We start from the raw sequence: 26,190 nt of genomic DNA, 5'->3' as shown, positions 1-26,190 counted from the left end.
TAATGGGCAAGAAATACCCCGCCCATCTGGCTGGATTTCCCCAGCCTCTTTGAGTGGCTCCCAACAAAACACTAAAAACAGAATAAAACTTCAAACATTAAAAACTTCCCTAAACAGGGCTGCCTTCAGATGTCTTCTTCAGAGGAGAGTTTGCGATTGACTCACGTGGCGTTGAGAATGACAGCCTTCACGGCATCCACTAAATCTTCTGCATCCATTGTCTTGATGTCCAGCCCTACAGCCATCCCCTTTGCCTTCATGTGCTCAATATTGTCAGGCTGGTCAGCAAATATGGGAATCCCCACTGTGGGAACGCCATGGTAAATTGCTTCATAAATCCCATTGATCCCTCCATGTGTTATGAAGGCTTTGGTCTTGGGATGTCCTGGAAGGAGAAGATGAGACTCTGTTGACTATGGGATGTGACAAGTAGGTTATTATCATTGATTCTTAGCAACAGTGCCCAGCATAGTCCAGCTGTCAGGCAATCTCTGGAGACTGCCGTTCACTATACATAGTAATGTTTCTAGAACTCAACGCTGACTCTGGCCAAGCACACAACAACAGCTTTGTGAAACAGAGAGAGTTTGCAGTCCTTGGTGTCCTCAATAGTTGAAAACACAAAGTACCAAAAATTTAGCACTGTCTGGGGCCTTGGCTTTTCTTGGGGTGTACTCCAGCTGTTTCCCCTGGCTCTTTGCCCTCCCCCCAAGGATTCCAAAAAATTGCACCCAAGAGAAGCTGGCCTACTCTAGCAGAAACTGGGGAAGAGTGGGGAAGTATGGGAAACAGCTGTGGTATGAAGAATAATAGTTTGATCTAGAACTCTACAAATTGGTGATGGCAGGAGGCCTGGAGAAGGACTAGAAGCAAACAGCAGAGACAGTTTATATCTTATATTGTGCGGTCGGGGGGAGGTCAACCAGCATCCATTCTGGATAATGGTCTGCTTCTACTATTGGTCAGGAGAAGCACAACCAAAGAGTTTCTTCCAACAGCTTGCACCAGACAAGGAGTCAGGTCAAACCAGAAAGCCGTAGGTGAGAGAGGAATGTGCAGAAGCCTATAATGTGCATCCTTGACCATTTAGAAAGGAAACGTTGAGATTCTCCCCATTCAAACGTTTCCCTGGATCTTTGGATCGATGGTGTGTTGTCAATGCATAAGCAAACCACAGTTCTTTTCTGTGTTTTGTAAATGTCCTTTTTCAGGCTACAGCGGGGGTCAGCAAGGTTTACCTTACATGGGCCAGTTCACTCCAGCGGAGATCCCTTCGTGGGCCAGATCACTCGCCTGCCCATGATTTCTGGCACCTGCATCTGCACAGACACGATTTCTGGCATCTACATCTGCACAGATGCAGCTTCCAGCGCCGCGAAAGTGAGTCCCTGTGCTGCGCTGCGCCGGTTTAGCGCAGCGTGCGGGGACTCACCGAGTGGGTGGCTTGGTTCAGGGGTGGCTCATGGGCCGGTTAAACGACCCCATGGGTCTTAGGTTGCCAACCCCTGGGCTGCAGCATGTGTGCGCTCACCATTTTCCAGTTTGCATCTTCCCTTCTTCCCTGCCCAACACACACATTGTCATTTCTGTGATTAATTTTGAAAATGATCCAAGCTCAGCAATAAAACAGGCAGAACAGAATACAAGGGGCAGGGTGAAGCTACTGATTAGGAATGGAATAAACGAAGGGGAAGATGTTCATTGCTAATATCTAGGGCTGTCATGACGTGAGTGAGGAAAGCGAGGATGGAGGAGAGATATTTCCTAGGAATTGGCAGAACTCTGCAATGAAGCCAAAGCTGCAATGAAACATGAGGTCTCTCTTACCCAGAAGATCATTTTGTGGTATCCATTCATAAAGCCTGGTGTTAGCTCCTAAGGTTTCTGGCCTTTTCCCTTTGTGGCGCCAAATAATCTGGATCAGGGGGGGAAAAGGAAAAACTGTTATCTGTAGCTCAGATTGCAAAGAAAACTAGACTGGCTCACAGGCCGTCTACTCATTTTGCTTGGCTTTTAAACAGGACCATGTTGTTTCTGAAAGCTTCTCCAATAACTGTTGGCCCATCTGTTTTCTAATATGGCTCATCAACACTAACTGCTTAACCATCTTCTTTAGTGACAGTAAAATGATCGTGCACCATATTTCTGGAGTACATCTGAGCCTATAACATATATTAATATTATGAGTTTGTGGGCGCTAGACATCTGTAAATCCCTTGATCCAGCAAGTGTTTGAATTTAATCAAGGCCATTTGTGTGATGTGACCAGGAAGGAAAGCAGCAAGCTGCAGGGAGAGAGAGAGAGAGAGAGAGGGAGGGAGGGAGGGAGGGAGGGAGGGAGAGGGAGAGAGATGTTGGATGTCTGCTTGAATCCAAAGCTGCAGCTATGGGAGAAAGAAGACCCACTAGGGGTGTTCATGCTGTGAACCCCTCCATCACAGGCTTTGGTTGTATATATGCATAAATGTCAGGGAACTGCCATCGGAGAAACAGGAGGTGAAAGGGCTCACAGAGGCTGAGAGAGACTTATCAGCTGGGGAAGGTACCAGCAGGGGGAGAGGAGGAGCTCCAAGGGAAAGTGAGTCGGAGGGATGGCTCAGAGATACTTCAAGCGAAAACAGTGGGGAGGTTTCAGGACCTCCCATAGGGACACCCACTCCTCGCCGGAAACTGTCACGCCGAGAGTCCAGAAGACGCGTTTCCATTAAGGAACTTTTATGCTGGAAGAAGTTCCGTAAACGCCCACTGTCTGATACTACAAGCGACTGACGGAGCCATGCTTAAGGAGCTCCGTCACAGACAGAGGTTTGTGGACTTAGCCAAACTCTGAGGGACTAGGAATTTCACGCACAAGCAGCTCATCATCCCATCACAATAAATAAACCATATATCCTGAAGACACCACAGTCTCCAGTGTGCCTCATTTCCAAAAGGAAACACAGACCCTGGGTAAACCCCTAGAACCTCACACCCAGTGTTCAAAAATCCCATTGTTCTAGGCGCATTTTGCAACAGGGAATTTCATTAGCGTGATCAGTTTCTGGACTCTGGACACAGTACTGTGCCTGAGATTTCAGATGAAAACTGCAGAGTGGAAGGAAAGGAGGATTTTTTTTCTTCTGCCTCCCCACTTTCAGTTACTCTCTGAAGACTGGAGAAGAGACACACTTAATAATATTAGGGGGGTGGGCAGCGGAAGGACTAGACCATGTGAAAAATGAACATAACATTTGTTAAGTTGTGGGTGAACATATCAGACGACACTCTATTCTTCCAAAGCAGCTCTTTATTTGTAAACTGGAACAGGACTGAACTGAAGAGCTCAGTCAGCCTGCTTATATAGAGCTCCAGAACCTCGTTACTGTAACAACTTTCTAAAACTATCCAATCACTGAACGTCACTTTCGATCCTTCATTTGCATAACTATCTACAGTCTCCCCCTGCTGGTGAGAACTTCAGTACATAACACCCCTCCCCACCGAGATAAGGCATTAGTTACAATCGTAATGGTTTCTTTATATACAGCACTACACGTAATGGTTCAATTAGGCACAAAAGCATATCGGTTACATTTCACATACTTAGACCAACAGTGATACATGTCCAACAACATAGTCCTTTAAATAAGTTGGGCGCTTGGAAACTCTGATATTTTAGCTGCAATTCATTCATTTTCAGCTTTGTATTCTTGTTATTAAAAAAAGCACGCCAGGATATTCCGTTGTTGCGCCCATAACTTAGGTTTAAGGTGCCATTTAGCTCCTAGCTTTCAAATCTCAGTTTCTAACACTGCTCACACCGCTCAGAGATTGGGGTGATGGGCAACATTAAGATAGTAGGCAACTAATAGGGCATTTATACTTACGAAGATATACAAGGTGCAAAATTAAATTCGAGCTTCACAGCTAAAGTGGATTTGGCACTCTTGAACAACAAACCTGCTTCCCCAAAATTGGACTTTTTGTGGTAAGGAAAGTGGCAGGAAAATGCCCTGGAAAGTGTGGGGTAACCATTTCTTGATGCAACATCCTATAACTTTCCTACAAACATACTGTAGTCCCCCTGCAAACCTTGTGCAAATAAAACAGGATGAACGCTCAGCAAATAGGTCATCTGAAAACAACCCAAAACACTGCTGTTCAGAATTCTCATAATCTACAAAAATAAAAAGTATGGTGAATACTTATCTACTTTTAAAACTCTCATTTTTGATCTTATTTCTTCCTTTTCTTTATCTTCTTCTTGTTCTTTTCTTTTATATTTTACCTTTCATTTCTTTTCTTTATTGTGAATATTGTTTTGTAGAGGTGTAAATAATTGTAAATATGAGAAGAGGTAAAATCTTTTCTAACTTTCTCTTGGTTACATGTATTTTCTTTTTTTTTTTGGTATATTTGTATTTTTTTCTAATTTGTACTCAATAAATAATTAAATAATTTTTTAAAAAATAAAAATAAAAATAAGTGATGATGTTTAAGTACGGGTAGATTTTAAGGGAAACAAATGTGGAAAGTGTTCCCTTATCATGGCAGGGATAAGGAAATGAGGGCAGCATTTTCACAAATCCAGTACTGTATACAACTGCATTTTTAACCAAATGACATGAACACTGACCTTCTGTGGAAGTTGGCTGAGTGCTGATGCAAGCATGTTATTCCTTTCATCTGTTAAGCTTGCAACAAGAGAGCCCAGAGAAAACACCACAATGCCATGCTCCCCTGAACTCTGGACAAATTCTTCCATTTCCTGTTGAGAGATAAAAGCCATCTTTATAAACAAACAAACAACATTTCTCCATGCTTTTAAACCTAATGCACGAGTAAATGATCTCTTTCAGCTTCTGCCTTCTGGAAGAAGGTATAGGGTTATAAAGGCCAGGACTTGAAAAACAGTTTCTACGCTAATGCAATTCTGGTTCTAAACGCAGCATAAGGGGTCTCTGTAGTATAGTGTTTTTTAAAATGGGGTTTTAGAGTTTTTAGGGGGTTTTGAATGTTTTGTGTAGTTTTGTAGCAGTTTTATGTAGCTTTTATGTAGTTTTCTGTAGTTTTCTGGTAGTTTTCTGTAGTTTTAATGTAGTTTTATGTAGTTTTCAATTTCATTGTTCCGCAAGGGACAATGACAATAAAGATATCGTATCGTATCGTAAAGGTAAAGGGACCCCTGACCATGAGGTCCAGTCGTGACCAACTCTGGGGTTGCGGCGCTCATCTCGCTTTATTGGCCAAGGGAGCCGGCGTACAGCTTCCGGGTCATGTGGCCAGCATGACTAAGCCACTTCTGGTGAACCAGAGCAGCGCACGGAAACGCTGTTTACCTTCCCGCCGGAGCGGTACCTATTTATCTACTTGCACTTTGACGTGCTTTTGAACTGCTAGGTTGGCAGGAGCAGGGACCAAGCAATGGGAGCTCACCTCGTCGTGGGGATTTGAACCGCCGACCTTCCGACCAGCAAGTCCTAGGCTCTGTAGCAATGTTTAAAGGTGTGCTGGCTTGTAACAGGGAAGGTGGTCTTTAAAGTCCAGTTTTCAAACTACTGTATGTTTCAGGCTCCTCAGAAGGAGCTTCAAATGGCAACTAGCTCCACCTGGTACGCAGGCTAAGACCCTACTTGCCCGCGAACTGTCTCGCCAGAGTGGTGCATGCTCTAGTTATCTCACGCTTGGACTACTGCAACGCGCTCTACGTGGGGCTACCTTTGAAGGTGACCCGGAAACTGCAATTAATCCAGAATGCGGCAGCTAGACTGGTGACTGGGAGTGGCCGCCGGGACCACACAACACCGGTTCTGAGAGATCTGCATTGGCTCCCAGTACGTTTCCGAGCACGATTCAAAGTGTTGGTGCTAACCTTTAAAGCCCTGAACGGCCTCGGTCCTGTATACCTGAAGGAGCGTCTCCACCCCCATCGTTCAGCCCGGACACTGAGATCCAGCGCCGAGGGCCTTCTGGCGGTTCCCTCATTGCGAGAAGTGAGGCTACAGGGAACCAGACAGAGGGCCTTCTCGGTAGTGGCGTCCGCCGTGTGGAACGCCCTCCCATCAGATGTCAAAGAGATAAATAATTACCTGACATTCAGAAGACATCTTAAGGCAGCCCTGTTCAGGGAAGTTTTTAATATGTAACGCTGTACTGTTTTTAACACTGATTGGGAGCCGCCCAGAGTGGCTGGGGAAACTCAGCCAGATGGGCGGGGTATAAATAAATTATTATTATTATTATTATTATTATTATTATTATTATTATTATTACTACTGGCCTTTAGGACTGGAGAGGTGGGGTGCAGGGCAGACAACAAGCAGAACCACAGGTCACATCACTTGGAGACACTGATTCCTCACTTTTTCTACTGTGCCTTTACCTTTAAGCTTGTAGCCCATCCAGAAAGCACTCCACACCCCTCTCTACATAAACATGGGACACAATCCATGTGTCTTCACAAGCTTCGTTGGAATGAACAGCTGCTACAATGAGTAGACTGTGTGTTCCACACGTCAGATGTGCTCTTCTCCCTTTCTGACACTCTGAATGTTGCCCCAAACCCACCCCATAGTAAGGCTGCTGCAGTGGTGACTCAGCTGGGGCCTGAGCACCAGAAGTAAGGCGGTGTGCAGCCGCAATGGGTGGTGCGCTGTGTCAGTAGCTGCAGTACATGGTGGTGCATGGAGGCAGCCGCAGTGCTCAACGCCCGGTGGCCTCCGTAGCGCATGCACTGTGTCATCACGATGGTGCTCCATGCCGTGATGTCATTGCCTCACGTCACATTTCTGGGAATGTTTAGGGATGCGGGGGAGGATATATTGTCTAAGATATCCTACCCCAACTTGTCTTTACAAGTTCAACAAAATCAGCAGAGTTAACATTCCCCCCTTTTAAACACAAGCACAGCAGAAAGCTTGCTCAGACTTGTTAGAGTCACTGTAAATATTTCCTGGTATTTTCCCCTTTAATCCCTCCTAAAATAAGATGCTACACAGTCTTCTGTAAAGTATAAAATGTTTACTCACAAGTAACCATCTGTTCACACAAAGATACCTAGAAGGCAGACTTAAAAGGTTAGAACATAGTTTAAATGTGGTGACTATCTCCTTATGGGCCTGGAGCCAAGGGTGCATCTTTGTAGTGCTCTTGTTAAGATGGCATGGATAGAGACAAGACAGACAAGATGGTCGCCAGCCTGTGGTTCTGGTTCTTTCTACTACAGTAGAGGCTACGCCCATCTCAAGTTATACATAGGAAGTTTTGTCTCAGTCCTGGAAAGCAGGAAGTTCCGGCTGGAGGACTGAGACAACCTTCATGTCTACTCTAGCCATGTTGTGTTTGACTGCACCTGATTCTTACATCCCACAACATTATGACATCATTACGGCATGGTGCCGTGTGCACCAATGTTGGGCACCCACAGTGTGGGGCCCAAGTGGGCACCTCTCTAATCTAAGTTGACCTTGCCACTTCTTTATCATGCCACCACACACCCTCTCCCCTTCCCTGGAGGTGCTTTGAACAAGATCCAGGCATGGTTATCATGCACAAGTGAAGGTCAAGCGAGAGAATTACCTCTGGCAAAGGCTTGGCTGGCTGACAGTGCAGACCCCCCACAAATTCAAAATTTGGTAGGAAAGGCAGCGGGAATTCAAAGTCCCAGTAGGTGCGGATCAACCAGATATCTGCTTTCCCTATCACTTCACAACGAGTTGTGGGTCTCCCTGATGAATGAGGAAGAGAAACCGAGTTACTTCACAAATACAAAGGATTTGGCAAACTCGTTTCTAGAAATATTGAAAGCTAGTTTGCACATTACATTTCAAATGAACACCTAAAGATTTGAACAATAGTTGGGGACAAAGCTGTGCTTGAAAAAATACATGTACACTTATTCATTAAGAACTAAGATGGGCAGTGGCTTCTTGATGGATATTCTTTCAGAGGAAAATCCATGTTTGATACTTTTCGAAAGAACCCTTAGCTCTGAAGTCAGCATTGGCAGCTAAATATGAATCAGAACTAGTAAGACCAGCCTTCCCCAACCTGATGCTTCCAGTTGCTGGATGGAGCTAATGGAAGTTGTAGCCCAAAATATCTGGAGTACAAAAGTGGGCAGGGAGCAACTGGGGGAGGAGACCATGTATTCACGCTCCTTCCTCCCCACCTTCAGCACACACACATTAAGTCAAATGCCTGAAAAGGGCTATTAAGATCCCAGGGATGGTGGAGTGAAAGCTTCTGACAGGATGTATAGATCTCAGGACCTTCTAGGTCCAAAGAGTTGTTGCTAAGGCACTGGAACCAAAGCAAAAGAAACACCTTCCTTGTTCCGCCTCTTGTTACTGAGTTGTGTATACAACACGAGGGCAAACACCATTTGCAGAAGCTTTCGTGTGTTTTTTAAAGTAATATTTATTAAGAGTTTAAAGATTACAAAAAGAAGAAAAAGAGTTAAACAAAGCAAAACAATACCATACAAGAAAAGCAAAAACACTACTTATCTTAACAAAACAAAAACAGAAACAATTAAAAACACATCCAACATTTCCATATCTTGTCTTTCATTACTTGTTTAAACGACCTCCTCACACCTCCCTTTTTTGTATTCCAGTTCAGTTAGCTGTTTCATCAAATCCTTTCCATCTTTCTCAGTTTTTATCCTATAATTTATCTTAACCCAATCTAACCTTATTTTTTCCCCTTTGGCCCATTAACAATCTATTTTTACTTAATTCTTTATAACATTTCTGCTAAAGCCATATAACTTCATTCCAACATCCTTCTAACATTCATAAATTTTACAGTGTTTCTGTAAATAGTCTTTAAATTTTTTCTAATCTTCTTCCACCGACTCTTCTCCCTGGTCTCGGATTCTGCCAGTCATTCCCGCCAGTTCCATGTAGTCCATCAACTTCATCTGCCATTCTTCCCGGGTGGGTAAATCTTGTGTCTTCCAATACTTTGCGATGAGTATTCTTGCTGCTGTTGTAGCATACATAAAGAAAGTTCTATCCTTCTTTGGCACCAATTGGCCGACCATGCCCAGGAGAAAGGCCTCTGGTTTCTTCAGGAAGGTATATTTAAATACCTTTTTCATTTCGTTATAAATCATCTCCCAGAATGTCTTAATCCTCGGGCACATCCACCAAAGGTGAAAGAATGTACCTTCAGTCTCGTTACATTTCCAACATTTATTGTCAGGTAATTTATAAATTTTTGCAAGCTTGACTGGTGTCACGTACCACCTGTAAGTCATTTTCATTAAATTCTCTCTTAAGGCATTACATGCCGTAAACTTCATACCTGTGGTCCATAACTGTTCCCAGTCAGCCATCATGATGTTGTGTCCAACATCTTGTGCCCATTTAATCATAGCAGATTTCACCGTTTCATCCTGAGTGTTCCATTTGCAGAAGCTTTCGATTCCTCCATCTTCCTTGCGTCTCTTTCTCTTTCTACGTTACTGATCCGCAAGTGTGCGATGCACATACACATATTTTGTACAAATTATTTGGTTGGTTGAACGGCATCGCAAAATTCAGGAAGCTGCAAGCTTGTGTCTCCGTGTGTGTGTTATTTAAGGAAATAACTTAAGGAAATAATTATTTAAGGAAATAATAAGGGCTTTTTCAGTGATGGCTCCAACCTGGTGGAATGCTCTGTCCCACGAGACCAGGGCCCTGCAGGACTTGATCTCCTTCCGCAGGGCCTGTAAGACAGAGCTCTTCCACCTGGTCTTCAGTTTGAATTAGCCTGATCCTCTATTCCCTTTCTCCTTTCCTCTTCTATGAAGAATCCCTTTCTGGGACCCCACATTTAAATTCTTCCCTGGTTTCCTTGCTGGCCCCAGTAGGACCAACTTGGTCAGTTAGCCCTGGTGATCATTTTGATGTCTACTGACTGGGTTCCCCCCCAAAAAAACATGACCCCCCCTGAATTTTCAAAATTTATTGATACTGATGCTGCATTTTATGTTGCATTTTATGTTGTTTTAAAATCACATTTTAATCAATTTGCTGTTAGCCTCCAAACTGGGAAGGGCTGGGTATAAATAAAAAATTATTATATTTATTATTATTAAATGCAATTTAGGAAGGTTCACATAATATTGCAAACCAAAGAAAGTTTCTTCCCAAACCCCAGAAAGACACATCAGTAAATAAAGCAGCACAAAAGAATGCTGGTGGAACAATAGCTACAATATCAAATTTGCTTTCTCCATGCTTGAACATTGGTGGGAAAGAGCAGAAAATTCCAAAAGAATGCCCATGCTTCAATTCCAAATTCATTTTAGAAATTATTCTACTTCAAGTTGAATACAGCAGGCAGAGCAACTGGGTGAAGCGATAAAGGAGCAAAGCAGGTGAGATCCACACCTCCCTCCATTACAGATAGTAGGCTCTCCAGCTTAGTAGAGTCTTTTCCCAGTTGACCGTGGCTCTACACAGGCCCAGGATGAGGCCTTTCCAATCCTGCTAGTTGGAGGCCCCTTCTAACTGGCCATGCCAAGGACTGAAGTTGGAATCCTTGCCATCTTTAGAGCATCTACTCTACCTTTGGGAAGAAGAAACAAAAACAGACTTACCTAAAACCTGACTGTAATAAGAGTCCCACTCTCCCCACCAGCTCTGGTAAATATAATCTTGCACGAGGTAAGATATTATATTCTTCACCCTTTCTCCAAATGACATTCTGTCTGTGAGCCCAGACATGATAGCTGGAACATACGAAGGAGGAGCAGGCATTTTGCCACAGTGTCTCTCTAGCGTTGAGGCTGGCGTGACCCTTATGGTGAACAGAAATGGGATGTTCAACTTCAGAGCAATGAGGTCGCCACAGGGTGAGATCAGGTCCGCAAACAGAACATCATAGTTGCTCTTTTTCAGGCGGGCCATGAGTTCTGGATTGCCCAGCACCGCTTCACACCTCTGCCTATGAATTTCATTTATGTTTCTTATGCATTTCCTTGCTGCTTCGTAGAAGCTGTGGAAAGTTAGGATGGCTGGTTTGTTGTTCAACCCCAACATTACGAGCTCCTGCATAGAGGAGTCCATGGCACTCTTTCCATAGGGCACTTGGTACACCTCAAACCTGGCAGCCGCTATATCATCACTGGGTTTTATTAAAAAGGTTGCTGACGGAGTTAGGATGCTGACGTTGTGACCTCTATGCAGCAGTTCCTGAATAACGACCTTGATATATAGCTAGTGGCTGCCATCCTCTGGCCAGATAAGCACATTCCCACAGAAAATGTTTCCCACTAAGACAAACTGAAGTGTTAACAAATGAATTAATGCCACTCCTGCTGATGTGGGGGTCATGATGTTCTTTTCTGAGACAACCGATTTCTTCTGTCACTCCTCAACTGAATTATTAATCAGTATTTCATTTTGTGCGGAAACCTCACAATATTAACTTTCCTTTCCCAGAAGAGTTTTTAACCAAATGTGTTGAGTCAAGTCTGTCGTTGGAGATTTCTGGAATGAAAAAAACAAATGGCACAACATCCCTCCATCGCTATTTCAACTAAATGATATTTTTACACAACTGGAATTAATGCAAATGTACCTTCCACCCCAAAACAACAACTTATTAGCATATCGTTTTATACAGCTATAGGATATAGGATATATACATCTTCTGGGTTACACCCTCCAGGCCAAGGGGGTATAGGATATCGCAGCTGTTCCAGTGGTGTAGCTGCCCTGGCATGGTTGGGAAATATTGGACTACTCCGTTACTTTCACAGGTACAATTTAACCGTATTCTTGCCCACCTTGGAGAATCCTGCCCCTAATTTCATTCATGGCATTCAAAAATGCAGACATCACGTGAAGCAATCTTCCTGGGACTCTGTGACTGTAGGATGCAGGTGGGAGATTGAATGCCAATGCTCTCCTTGTGAACAAAATACTAGCATATCAGGGCAGAGGTCTAGGTGGAAGCACCTTCTCTAACAAGCTAGATTTCCATCTGCAGTGAGTACACGCACATGCTATCTTCCCTAAATGGCCTCGGCCCAGTATACCTGAAGGAGCGTCTCCACCCCCATCGTTCTGCCCGGACGCTGAGATCCAGCGCCAAGGGCCTTCTGGGGGTTCCCTCATTGCGAAAAGCAAAGCTACAGGGAACCAGGCAGAGGGCCTTCTCGGTAGTGGTGCCCGCCCTGTGGAACGCCCTCCCATCAGATGTCAAAGAGATAAACAACTACCTGACATTCAGAAGACATCTTAAGGCAGCCCTGTTCAGGGAAGTTTTTAATGTGTGACATCTTAGTGTATTTTTTGTCTTTGTGGAAGCCGCCCAGAGTGGCTGGGGAAACCCAGCCAGATGGGCAAGGTACAAATAATAAATTATTATTATTATTCTGTTTTCAGTCTGAAACGGTCCCAGGGTTGTGGGTACACAGTGTACCATGACCATTCAGGGAGGGAGGAAAGAATATTGGGAAGCTGGATGCAACAGAAGGGCAAACTTAAAAGCTTTAGGCATGTTATGTAATATAATCATAACTTCACAGCACTTTCTGATAGTGGCTAACTCCAAAGCAAGTGTCCCAGGACTGCAGCCTTAGCTGCCTTAGGGGCCAGTTCCTTTGCAGGGCTGGGCAGTTGTAATTACTGGTTCTCTTTCATTAGTTTATTTTGTGGTAAAATAGAGCATTAAAAGGAATAAGAATAAAGTGGAAAGAGGAAACCAGAAATGTAAAGCTTCAACATCCAGCCCCCAGCCCCTAATAGTTCCCAAATTTTGGCCCCATGGAAGGTGTTGTAATCACAAAGGAACTGGCCAGGCACAGGCCAGCTTAGGCTTCTGTGAGGGACAGCAGAGTCAGACCAGAATCTGGTGATGCAGTCCCTCAGAATTCCACCAGAGGGCTGCAGCCTCTCTCTGATTGGCTACCAAGGCAGCTAGTCAGAGGGGGGTGGAGCCAGCACTTTGGGCGGGAGAATAAAAGGAGCTGTTTCTGAGGGAGAAAGTTAGATGGGGTAGTGAAGGGAAAGAGCTGGAGTGAGATAGTTTGAGAGACAGGGCTTGATTTGAGATGGTAGATAGGAATTAGGATAGGGTTCGTCTGAGGGAGAATCAGTTCTGATTTGAGTTGAACATCTGCTCTGAGGAGAATAACTTTAGCTGGAGGAAGGAGCCTCACAGCTTAGATAGGGAGACTGGGTTGAGGGTCTGGGGAAGGTATACAGACCAGAGATAACTGTGTGGGAATGTTCAGGGAGGCAGGAGAGGATATATTGTTTAATTATATCCTTCCCAACTTGTGTTAACAAGTTCTATAATTTAGCAGAGTAACATTCCCCTTTCTTAACGTTTTGCCAAGCCTGCTTAAGCCTCTAAAATAAGTTTCCTGGTAATTCCCCTTATTCCCTCTTAAAAAGAATAGACATGACACAGTCTTGTATAAAAAGTATACAATAGTTTACTCACACATTCTGTTCACAGATGGATCCCAGAAGGCAGACTTAAGTTACAAAATATATACACCTGGAATCTATCCCATAAGGAGATAGTTCCTTTGTCCTCCTTTGGCTGGAAGACAAGAGAGCATCTCAGGCTAAGGAGCTGTTGCTTCTTTGCGGAATGGAGTCAGAGAGAGATGTGGTGGCCAGTCCTGTGCTTTTGTTACCTGCACAGGTGAGGTCACGCCCACCTCTGGTCACATGTAGAGAAAATTTGCCCCAGCCCAGGAGGAAACAGGAAGTTTATCTACTGGCTGGACAAACATCCCTCTTCATGTCTAAACATGTCCACTCTAGGAATGTTGTATTTGACTGCTCTGTGTTTCACACCCCACAAACTGGAGGGCTGAGTCTGTGCCAGGAGAGGGAGAAGCTATGAGGATACAGCTTACTTGGAACTCATTCCGGTCAGGAGAGAGAGGTATCCTAGATCAGGCACAGGCAAACTCCGGCCCTGCAGATGTTTGGGACTACAATTCCCATCATCCCTGATCACTGGTCCTCTTAGATAGGGATGATGGGAATTGTAGTCCCAAACATCTGGAGGGCCAGAGTTTGCTATGCCTGTTCTAGATAAAGAAGGAGATAAAGTAGGAGAACACTTCAATCTCCCAGGACATTCTATACAAGATCTCAAAGTAGCTGTTTTACTACAAAGGAATTTCAGAAATAGACTGGAAAGAGAAGCTGCTGAATTGCAACTCATTACCAAACTTAAAACCATGGAGAGACCTGGTCTGAACAAAGACATTGGATTCTTATCTCATTATACATGACAAAGCCATTTTTCACCTTCTCACCCCTTGCTTTTTCCTGTAAGACCTATTGCAGTCGTTAAGAGTCGTCAACAGGCTCATCACAGCTATCTGCCAATCACCCATTCCCACCACCCTTCTGAGTAATACCCCTCCCCACCTTCTCACTATATAGAAGGATCTGGCAACTTCTGTTTCAGTGTATCTGAAGAAGTGTGCATGCACACGAAAGCTCATACCAAGAACTAACTTAGTTGGTCTTTAAGGTGCTACTGGAAGGAATTTTTTTTTCTTTTGTCTAGATAAAGAAGACTCCCAAACCAGTAACAAGGAGTGAGGAGACCCCCTGGGTCTGTTAACAACCCCACGCCTGAGGTATTCCAACTAGTTTGTTGGAATACCTCAGGAGTGTGATTGCTAACTGACAAAAAATGCCCCTCACTCATGAACCAAAGTATTAACTGTGAAGGAAGCTGTGCTGTGTTAAAAGTATTTAACTGCCATAACTAAGTAAAGGAATGAGAGTGAAGTAGCAGAAATTGAATTATAGTCATTTTACCGCCTATTCTAGAAACCTGAACATCTACCGGAAGTGTAACAACAGATTTTTAGCAACTGTTCAATCCTGCAACAGCTTTATATTCTATTTTTTATAGTCTGTTGAGAGCCGCCCAGAGTGGCTGAGGAAACCCAGCCAGATGGGCGGGGGTATAAATAATACATCATCATCATCATCATCATCATCATCATCATCATCATCATCTAGTTTAAGTAATAAGTTGACTTCTACCAGAAAGAACACATTTCCTGACCCAACTTTGTTTCACCAACCTCTTTTTGCAAATAAAATTTTCCTTGTTTGATCGACTCCTGCCGGAGACCCCCTGAATCGAAGTTTCCCTCACACAAGACCCCCCACAAGATAGCCTGTGGTAAATAATAATAATAATAATAATATCTTTATTGTCATTGCCCCCTCTCAGGGACAACGAAATTACTCGACTGCTCCATAAAAACACTAATTAAAACAATACAGTATAGTACAGCAAGGAAGATTAGATGACTTTCAAAGTCCAGGCTTCCCATTCAGGGCTGAGATCGCTCTGGAGAAGAAGCTGTTCTTAAGACGGCTCGTTCTTGTCTTCATCGTCCTGTATCTCCGTCCCGACGGCAGGAGCTCGAAGAGACAGTGACCAGGATGCGATGGATCTTTTACTATGTCCAGTGCCTTCCTATGGCACCTTGTGGCATAAATCTGCTCTAAGGTGGAGAGTGGGCAGCCAACAATGCTCTCTGCTGCCTTAACAACTCTGCACAACCCCATCCTGTCCTGGGTAGTACAGCTTCCGTACCACACACATAAGCCATAAGTGAGCACGCTCTCAATGGCACAGTGATAGAAGGCAAGCAGCAGTTTCTGCGGGAGATGGTTTTTCCTTAGAATTCTCAAAAAGTACAGTCTCTGCTGCGCCTTCTTCACAAGCCCCCTTGTGTTGACACTCCAGGACAGATCCTCTTGTAATTCAATGCCCAAAAATCTGAATGTTGTTACCCTCTCCACACAGACCCCATCAATCAAAAGTGGCTGGATATTGCTCTTCTGTCTCCTGAAGTCCACCACAAGCTCCTTTGTCTTCCTTGTATTTATGAGCAAGTTGTTAGCTCTGCACCACTCTGTCAGCCGCTCCACCTCATCTCTATAGTGCGTTTCACCCTCCCTTTCAGGGATGAGCCCAATCACGGTTGTGTCATCTGCAAATTTGACAACCCTATTACTAGGGTGAGCAGCGACACAATCGTACGTGTAGAGAATATAAAGGAGCGGACTGAGTACGCATCCCTGTGGTGTTCCTATGTTAGTCTTAAGCATTTTAGAGGTATAAGGGCCCAACCGAACCCCCTGGGAGCGGTCTGACAAAAAGTCCAATATCCACCCACAAAGTGATAACGGAAGCCCCAGATCTTCCAGTTTAGACATCAGACGCTGTGGTAGAATGGTATTAAATGCCGAGCTGAAATCTAAAAAAAGCAGTCTGGCATAACCCCCCCGCTGCTCCAAATGTGCAAGGACGGCATGGAGGGCAATCGCCACAGCGTCCTCTGTCGATCTTTTCGTTTTATAAGCAAATTGGAATGTGTCCAGTCCCTCTGGTAGGCAGGCAATGACATGATTTCGTACTAGCTTTTCAAAGCACTTCATGATTATAGGTGTGAGTGCTACTGGACGAAAGTCATTCAGTTCTTCCGGGTTAGGTTTTTTTGCTATTGGAACGATAATAGAGGACTTTAGGCAGGATGGAACAATAGCCTGGGCTAGGGATCGATTTAAAATCCCAGTGAAAACTCCTGCTAGTTGATCTGCACAGTCTCTCAATACCCTTCCAGCTACCCCATCTGGCCCTGTGGCCTTCCTTGGGTTGATTCCCTTCAACACCTTCCTCATCTCTTCTTTTTCCACAGAGACTGCTCCATTCCTTTGTACTGATGATGGTGATGGTAGTGATGATGGCAAAGCCTTCCCAGGGGGTGGTGGTGGTGGTGGTAAAGCCTCAGCAGGTGTTGCTGCAGATGTTACTTCAAAACGGGCAAAAAAGGCATTCAAATCCTCTGCGAGGGATGCCCCTCCCTCGTCTGCCAGGGAATCCTTGGATTTATACCCTGTTAATTCTTGTACACCTTGCCACACCTGCCTGGTGTTGTTACTTTGTAGATGATTCTCCAGCCGCTGTCTATACGCCTCCTTTGCTACACGGATACCTCTCTTTAGATCCGCTCTAGCTAAGCTGTACAGCGACTTATTTCCACTTCTGAAAGCAGTATTTCTTGCCTTTAGCAACCCCTGGACCTCCCTTGTCATCCAGGGCTTCCTGTTTGGGTAGATCTTTATCCGGCGCCTCTGTGTTACATTGTCAGTGCAGAACCTGATATAGTCCAACACTTGCTCAGTATGAGTCTCTATATCCTGTTGGGCGAATACCTCCCAATCGGTGTCATGAAAACAGTCTTGTAGTTGTTGGGATGCTTCAGCTGGCCATATTGTAATATCCCTCTTTATAGCTGGAGTCCGTTTCCTCAATGGAATATATTCAGGAGTCAGGAGCAGGGACACATGATCAGATTGGCCTAGATGTGCCAATGGTTCGGCCTTATAGGCCTGTTTAACATTTGTATACAGCCTGTCCAGAGTCTTTTCTCCCCTGGTTGCACACTTTATGTGTTGATAGAATTTAGGTAGAACCACTTTCAGATCTGCCTGGTTGAAATCCCCGCATACAAGAAATGCAGCCTCGGGATACTTGCCTTGTTGTCTGCTAATGGCATCATGCAGAAGACCCATTGCCTCTTTGGTGTTCGCATCAGGTGCAATGTATACTATAGTTATCAGTACTGCTGTAAATTCTCGGGGGATATATATAGGTCTGCATTTAAGCGTCATAAATTCCACAGTTGGAGAGCAGTGGCTAGCTATCACAGCGTGGTTTGTGCACCAGCTGTTATTCACGTATGCACACAAACCTCCCCCCCTTCTTTTACCAGAGTCCTCTGTTCTATCATGGCGGAACACTGTATAGCCCGTTAGTTCTATGGCTGAGTCAGGAGTAAATGGTGTCAGCCAAGTTTCTGTAAGCAGCAGAAGACAGCATTCACTCACAGTTTTCTCCGTTGCTATCCACAATTTCCACTCCTCCAGCTTATTCCCCAAAGATCTCACGTTAGCATAGAAAATGCTGGGAAGCGGTAAGTTATAATGTTGTGTCTTTAGCCTTAATTGCCTTAATCGCCTTCCTCCTCTGCAGCCTCTCTTCTGTTTACGGTCTCTCCTGTGTCTCTTTACTCCCCAGTTCTTTGAAGTCAGAAAATCCTCCTTGCAGACGCGGAGACACTCACAATTTGTGCAGCACTCACTCTGTAGCCGAATAGATAACATGTCCTGCCGACTATAAACAAGTCTATTTTGGTAGAATGGTAGAAATTCACTTTATTGACCTGCTGTGTGGTGGGTTCGCTATATTTAATTAGGGGCAATTAGCGCGGGTGGCGCTGTGGGTTAAACCACAGAGCCTAGGACTTGCTGATCAGAAGGTTGGCAGTTCGAATCCCCGCAACGGGGTGAGCTCCCATTGCTTGGTCCCTGCTCCTGACAACCTAACAGTTTGGAAGCATGTCAAAGTGCAAGTAGATAAATAGGTACCGCTCTGGTGGGAAGGTAAACGGCGTTTCCGTGCGCTGCTCTGGTTCGCCAGAAGCGGCTTAGTCATGCTGGCCACATGACCCGGAAGCTGTACGCCGGCTCCCTCGGCCAATAAAGCGAGATGAGCGCCGCAACCCCAGAATCGGCCACGACTGGACCTAATGGTCAGGGGTCCCTTTACACTTTACCTAGCTAGGTGAATCTGCTATGGCTTCATCACGGTGGCTGCTTCATATACCTTGGGCCACATGATTCCCCTTATATTGGCCAACACTTCACTTTGCCTTCCCAGACAAAATCTATTCAGGGTCTCCTGACTTACCTGGATATGCTGAGATGCTCACTCCCTGCTGCCGCAGGAAAAGGACAAAGGTGTCCTGAGGCTCAGACCCAGATAACAGAGCTTATCTTAGTATATCTTAGTATAAAATGCAATGGGCTGGACTGCAGTAGTTCACTAAGTGCGGTTCTATAAGGGTGGGTACTGACCCCTCTTTCAATTATTAACTTTTCAGTTTCCCAGTATTGTTGCATGTATTTGACGATATTCCATCACTTCTTTGCTGAGCAAGCAGCAAGCACTTTGTCCTGCTATGGCCTGGTTTGGGGGCCAGAACCAGGCAGTGCACTTTAGTCAACAGCTTTGTTGTGCATGCCGAATTGATCAGATTTGCAACATGCAACTTGGATCTCACCTTTGTATGGGGAAATGCAGGGGCACCAGGATAAACAACCAGAATCCAAATTGCTCGAGTCCAAAGATCCAGTTCGAGTTTAATTTAAATTTAAAATTCGGCTTTGTAATTCGGGATTTATGTGATGTGATTTGATTTGATTTGATTGGTCGGTTAATAAAAATTATTATTTTTTTTTAAAAAAAGATCCAGTTCGAGTCCAAAGATCTCAGACCTCACCTAGCTCCTGTAAGAAAATCACTCTCACACAAGCACACATGCACACAAAAATTTGCCGTATTTTTTGCTCTATAAGACTCACTTTTTTCCTTCTAAAAAGTAAGGGGAAATGTGTGTGTGTCTTATGGAGTGAATGCAGGCTGCGCAGCTATCCCAGAAGCCAGAACAGGAAGAGGGATCACTGCTTTCACTGCGCAGCGACCCCTCTTGCTGTTCTGGCTTCTGAGGTTCAGAATTTTCTTTCTTCTTGTTTTCCTCCTCCAAAAGCTAGGTGCATCTTGTGGTCTGGTGCATCTTATAGAGCGAAAAAATACGGTAACTGTTCTGTTCTAGTTGCCAAGCAGTCACCAATGAGTTTTTGGCTTGGCATCAAGGTGACTGATACTGAATTTTCAAGGAAATTTAACTAAATAAATGGAAGGATAGAACAATAGAGGTATGATACAAGTCTTTTAAAGGGTTACAGTCATAGCTCATGTTACATTTGCTTCATGTTACATTTTTTCAGGTTGCTTCCCACCGCGACCCAGAAGTACTGGAAAGGGTTACTTCCAAGTTTTGCTGCTCGCGCATGCACAGTAGTGCTAAATTGCACTTTGCGCATGCGCACAAACACCAAAGCATGTTGTGCACCTGCGCAGATACGGCGCTTCAGGTTGCAGGCTTTTCATGTTGCAAACGGGCCTCCAGAACGGATCCCGTTCGCAACCAGAGGTACCGCTGTATATATAAAAAGATTGTAAGCATAAAATGTCTCTAATAAACATTAGGGCGCCAAATACACAAGTTGTTTCTAGAGTTTCTGCCAACACACTAAAAACCATGTATAAAGATACAAGATGCATTTTAGCAGTGACAGAGCTGCCCCCCCCAAACTGCAAAAAAGGAGAAAAGATTTTTTTTGTAACGGAAAGAAAGAACATGAAAAAGGGAAGAGAAAATAATAATTAACAGAGAAAGAGATGGAAGGACGGACGGACAGAAGGAACACACACCCTACAAGTGTCTTGGTTTTACCATCTCATACAAGCCTACATTTTTGCTACTGTTCCAGATGTGGAAGATAATTTTGACTATTCACTAGGTGGTGTTATGTGTTTGTGCTCCTCAGTAAAGTAAAAAATATACCCTTCCCCTTGCTTGGCAACCTACCAGCCAATAGAAAAGAGAAGAAAAGCAAAGAGAAGAAAAGAAAAACAATTTATTAGGTATTATGCTTTCTGTAGATAAGTGTGGACAAGTGCTGCCTTGTCTAATTCACTCAAGGGAAGGAAAATAGGTGAGCTACTATTCTAAGTGCCAGCTTCTACTCCTACTCGTTGTTGTTGTTGTTTAGTCATTTAGTCGTGTCCGACTCCTTGTGACCCCATGGACCAGAGCACGCCAGGCACTCCTGTCTTTTTTTCAGGCGGGCCATGAGTTCTGGATTGCCCAGCACCGCTTCACACCTCTGCCTATGAATTTCATTTATGTTTCTTATGCATTTCCTTGCTGCTTGGTAGAAGCTGTGGAAAGTCAGGATGGCTGGTTTGTTGTTCAACCCCAACATTACGAGCTCCTGCATAGAGGAGTCCATGGCACTCTTTCCATAGGGCACTTGGTACACCTCAAACCTGGCAGCCGCTATATCATCACTGGGTTTTATTAAAAAGGTTGCTGACGGAGTTAGGATGCTGACGTTGTGACCTCTATGCAGCAGTTCCTGAATAACGACCTTGATATATAGCCAGTGGCTGCCATCCTCTGGCCAGATAAGCACATTCCCACAGAAAATGTTTCCCACTAAGACAAGCTGAAGTGTTAACAAATGAATTAATGCCACTCCTGCTGATGTGGGGGTCATGATGTTCTTTTCTGAGACAACCGATTTCTTCTGTCACTCCTCAACTGAATTATTAATCAGTATTTCATTTTGTGCGGAAACCTCACAATATTAACTTTCCTTTCCCAGAAGAGTTTTTAACCAAATGTGTTGAGTCAAGTCTGTCGTTGGAGATTTCTGGAATGAAAAAAACAAATGGCACAACATTCCTCCATCGCTATTTCAACTAAATGATATTTTTACACAACTGGAATTAATGCAAATGTACCTTCCACCCCAAAACAACAACTTATTAGCATATCGTTTTATACAGCTATAGGATATAGGATATATACATCTTCTGGGTTACACCCTCCAGGCCAAGGGGGTATAGGATATCGCAGCTGTTCCAGTGGTGTAGCTGCCCTGGCATGGTTGGGAAATATTGGACTACTCCGTTACTTTCACAGGTACAATTTAACCGTATTCTTGCCCACCTTGGAGAATCCTGCCCCTAATTTCATTCATGGCATTCAAAAATGCAGACATCACGTGAAGCAATCTTCCTGGGACTCTGCGACTGTAGGATGCAGGTGGGAGATTGAATGCCAATGCTCTCCTTGTGAACAAAATACTAGCATATCAGGGCAGAGGTCTAGGTGCAAGCACCTTCTCTAACAAGCTAGATTTCCATCTGCAGTGAGTACACGCACATGCTATCTTCCCTAAATGGCCTCGGCCCAGTATACCTGAAGGAGCGTCTCCACCCCCATCGTTCTGCCCGGACGCTGAGATCCAGCGCCGAGGGCCTTCTGGGGGTTCCCTCATTGCAAGAAGCAAAGCTACAGGGAACCAGGCAGAGGGCCTTCTTGGTAGTGGTGCCCGCCCTGTGGAACGCCCTCCCATCAGATGTCAAAGAGATAAACAACTACCTGACATTCAGAAGACATCTTAAGGCAGCCCTGTTCAGGGAAGTTTTTAATGTGTGACATCTTAGTGTATTTTTTGTCTTTGTGGAAGCCGCCCAGAGTGGCTGGGGAAACCCAGCCAGATGGGCAAGGTACAAATAATAAATTATTATTATTATTCTGTTTTCAGTCTGAAACGGTCCCAGGGTTGTGGGTACACAGTGTACCATGACCATTCAGGGAGGGAGGAAAGAATATTGGGAAGCTGGATGCAACAGAAGGGCAAACTTAAAAGCTTTAGGCATGTTATGTAATATAATCATAACTTCACAGCACTTTCTGATAGTGGCTAACTCCAAAGCAAGTGTCCCAGGACTGCAGCCTTAGCTGCCTTAGGGGCCAGTTCCTTTGCAGGGCTGGGCAGTTGTAATTACTGGTTCTCTTTCATTAGTTTATTTTGTGGTAAAATAGAGCATTAAAAGGAATAAGAATAAAGTGGTAAGAGGAAACCAGAAATGTAAAGCTTCAACATCCAGCCCCCAGCCCCTAATAGTTCCCAAATTTTGGCCCCATGGAAGGTGTTGTAATCACAAAGGAACTGGCCAGGCGCAGGCCAGCTTAGGCTTCTGTGAGGGACAGCAGAGTCAGACCAGAATCTGGTGATGCAGTCCCTCAGAATTCCACCAGAGGGCTGCAGCCTCTCTCTGATTGGCTACCAAGGCAGCTAGTCAGAGGGGGGTGGAGCCAGCACTTTGGGCGGGAGAATAAAAGGAGCTGTTTCTGAGGGAGAAAGTTAGATGGGGTAGTGAAGGGAAAGAGCTGGAGTGAGATAGTTTGAGAGACAGGGCTTGATTTGAGATGGTAGATAGGAATTAGGATAGGGTTCGTCTGAGGGAGAATCAGTTCTGATTTGAGTTGAACATCTGCTCTGAGGAGAATAACTTTAGCTGGAGGAAGGAGCCTCACAGCTTAGATAGGGAGACTGGGTTGAGGGTCTGGGGAAGGTATACAGACCAGAGATAACTGTGTGGGAATGTTCAGGGAGGCAGGAGAGGATATATTGTTTAATTATATCCTTCCCAACTTGTGTTAACAAGTTCTATAATTTAGCAGAGTAACATTCCCCTTTCTTAACGTTTTGCCAAGCCTGCTTAAGCCTCTAAAATAAGTTTCCTGGTAATTCCCCTTATTCCCTCTTAAAAAGAATAGACATGACACAGTCTTGTATAAAAAGTATACAATAGTTTACTCACACATTCTGTTCACAGATGGATCCCAGAAGGCAGACTTAAGTTACAAAATATATACACCTGGAATCTATCCCATAAGGAGATAGTTCCTTTGTCCTCCTTTGGCTGGAAGACAAGAGAGCATCTCAGGCTAAGGAGCTGTTGCTTCTTTGCGGAATGGAGTCAGAGAGAGATGTGGTGGCCAGTCCTGTGCTTTTGTTACCTGCACAGGTGAGGTCACGCCCACCTCTGGTCACATGTAGAGAAAATTTGCCCCAGCCCAGGAGGAAACAGGAAGTTTATCTACTGGCTGGACAAACATCCCTCTTCATGTCTAAACATGTCCACTCTAGGAATGTTGTATTTGACTGCTCTGTGTTTCACACCCCACAAACTGGAGGGCTGAGTCTGTGCCAGGAGAGGGAGAAGCTATGAGGATACAGCTTACTTGGAACTCATTCCGGTCAGGAGAGAGAGGTATCCTAGATCAGGCACAGGCAAACTCCGGCCCTGCAGATGTTTGGGACTACAATTCCCATCATCCCTGATCACTGGTCCTCTTAGATAGGGATGATGGGAATTGTAGTCCCAAACATCTGGAGGGCCAGAGTTTGCTATGCCTGTTCTAGATAAAGAAGGAGATAAAGTAGGAGAACACTTCAATCTCCCAGGACATTCTATACAAGATCTCAAAGTAGCTGTTTTACTACAAAGGAATTTCAGAAATAGACTGGAAAGAGAAGCTGCTGAATTGCAACTCATTACCAAACTTAAAACCATGGAGAGACCTGGTCTGAACAAAGACATTGGATTCTTATCTCATTATACATGACAAAGCCATTTTTCACCTTCTCACCCCTTGCTTTTTCCTGTAAGACCTATTGCAGTCGTTAAGAGTCGTCAACAGGCTCATCACAGCTATCTGCCAATCACCCATTCCCACCACCCTTCTGAGTAATACCCCTCCCCACCTATAGAAGGATCTGGCAACTTCTGTTTCAGTGTATCTGAAGAAGTGTGCATGCACACGAAAGCTCATACCAAGAACTAACTTAGTTGGTCTTTAAGGTGCTACTGGAAGGAAATTTTTTTTTTCTTTTGTCTAGATAAAGAAGACTCCCAAACCAGTAACAAGGAGTGAGGAGACCCCCTGGGTCTGTTAACAACCCCACGCCTGAGGTATTCCAACTAGTTTGTTGGAATACCTCAGGAGTCTGATTGCTAACTGACAAAAAAATGCCCCTCACTCATGAACCAAAGTATTAACTGTGAAGGAAGCTGTGCTGTGTTAAAAGTATTTAACTGTCATAACTAAGTAAAGGAATGAGAGTGAAGTAGCAGAAATTGAATTATAGTCATTTTACCGCCTATTCTAGAAACCTGAACATCTACCGGAAGTGTAACAACAGATTTTTAGCAACTGTTCAATCCTGCAACAGCTTTATATTGTATTTTTTATAGTCTGTTGAGAGCCGCCCAGAGTGGCTGAGGAAACCCAGCCAGATGGGCGGGGGTATAAATAATACATCATCATCATCATCATCATCATCATCATCATCATCATCATCATCTAGTTTAAGTAATAAGTTGACTTCTACCAGAAAGAACGCATTTCCTGACCCAACTTTGTTTCACCAACCTCTTTTTGCAAATAAAATTTTCCTTGTTTGATCGACTCCTGCCGGAGACCCCCTGAATCGAAGTTTCCCTCACACAAGACCCCCCACAAGATAGCCTGTGGTAAATGGTAGAAATTCACTTTATTGACTTGCTGTGCGGTGGGTTCGCTATATTTAATTAGGGGCAATTAGCGCGGGTGGCGCTGTGGGTTAAACCACAGAGCCTAGGACTTGCTGATCAGAAGGTTGGCAGTTCGAATCCCCGCAACGGGGTGAGCTCCCATTGCTTGGTCCCTGCTCCTGACAACCTAACAGTTTGGAAGCATGTCAAAGTGCAAGTAGATAAATAGGTACCGCTCTGGTGGGAAGGTAAACGGCGTTTCCGTGCGCTGCTCTGGTTCGCCAGAAGCGGCTTAGTCATGCTGGCCACATGACCCGGAAGCTGTACGCCGGCTCCCTCGGCCAATAAAGCGAGATGAGCGCCGCAACCCCAGAATCGGCCACGACTGGACCTAATGGTCAGGGGTCCCTTTACACTTTACCTAGCTAGGTGAATCTGCTATGGCTTCATCACGGTGGCTGCTTCATATACCTTGGGCCACATGATTCCCCTTATATTGGCCAACACTTCACTTTGCCTTCCCAGACAAAATCTATTCAGGGTCTCCTGACTTACCTGGATATGCTGAGATGCTCACTCCCTGCTGCCGCAGGAAAAGGACAAAGGTGTCCTGAGGCTCAGACCCAGATAACAGAGCTTATCTTAGTATATCTTAGTATAAAATGCAATGGGCTGGACTGCAGTAGTTCACTAAGTGCGGTTCTATAAGGGTGGGTACTGACCCCTCTTTCAATTATTAACTTTTCAGTTTCCCAGTATTGTTGCATGTATTTGACGATATTCCATCACTTCTTTGCTGAGCAAGCAGCAAGCACTTTGTCCTGCTATGGCCTGGTTTGGGGGCCAGAACCAGGCAGTGCACTTTAGTCAACAGCTTTGTTGTGCATGCCGAATTGATCAGATTTGCAACATGCAACTTGGATCTCACCTTTGTATGGGGAAATGCAGGGGCACCAGGATAAACAACCAGAATCCAAATTGCTCGAGTCCAAAGATCCAGTTCGAGTTTAATTTAAATTTAAAATTTGGCTTTGTAATTCGGGATTTATGTGATGTGATTTGATTTGATTTGATTGGTCGGTTAATAAAAATTATTATTTTTTTTTTAAAAAAGATCCAGTTCGAGTCCAAAGATCTCAGACCTCACCTAGCTCCTGTAAGAAAATCACTCTCACACAAGCACACATGCACACA

At 44.5% G+C, this 26,190-nt stretch overlaps 1 pseudogene; it reads right to left on the bottom strand.

Moving 5' to 3' along the window:
- Positions 1–43: 43 nt before the first annotated feature.
- On the bottom strand, positions 44–25,629 carry LOC128400283 (UDP-glucuronosyltransferase 2A2-like; annotated as a pseudogene).
- Positions 25,630–26,190: the final 561 nt, after the last annotated feature.

Source organism: Podarcis raffonei, chromosome 13 (genome assembly GCF_027172205.1).
Source record: "Podarcis raffonei isolate rPodRaf1 chromosome 13, rPodRaf1.pri, whole genome shotgun sequence".
NCBI lineage: Eukaryota > Metazoa > Chordata > Lepidosauria > Squamata > Lacertidae > Podarcis > Podarcis raffonei.
The sequence above is the reverse complement of the archived record's forward strand: the minus strand, read 5'-3'. Positions and strand labels throughout refer to the sequence as shown.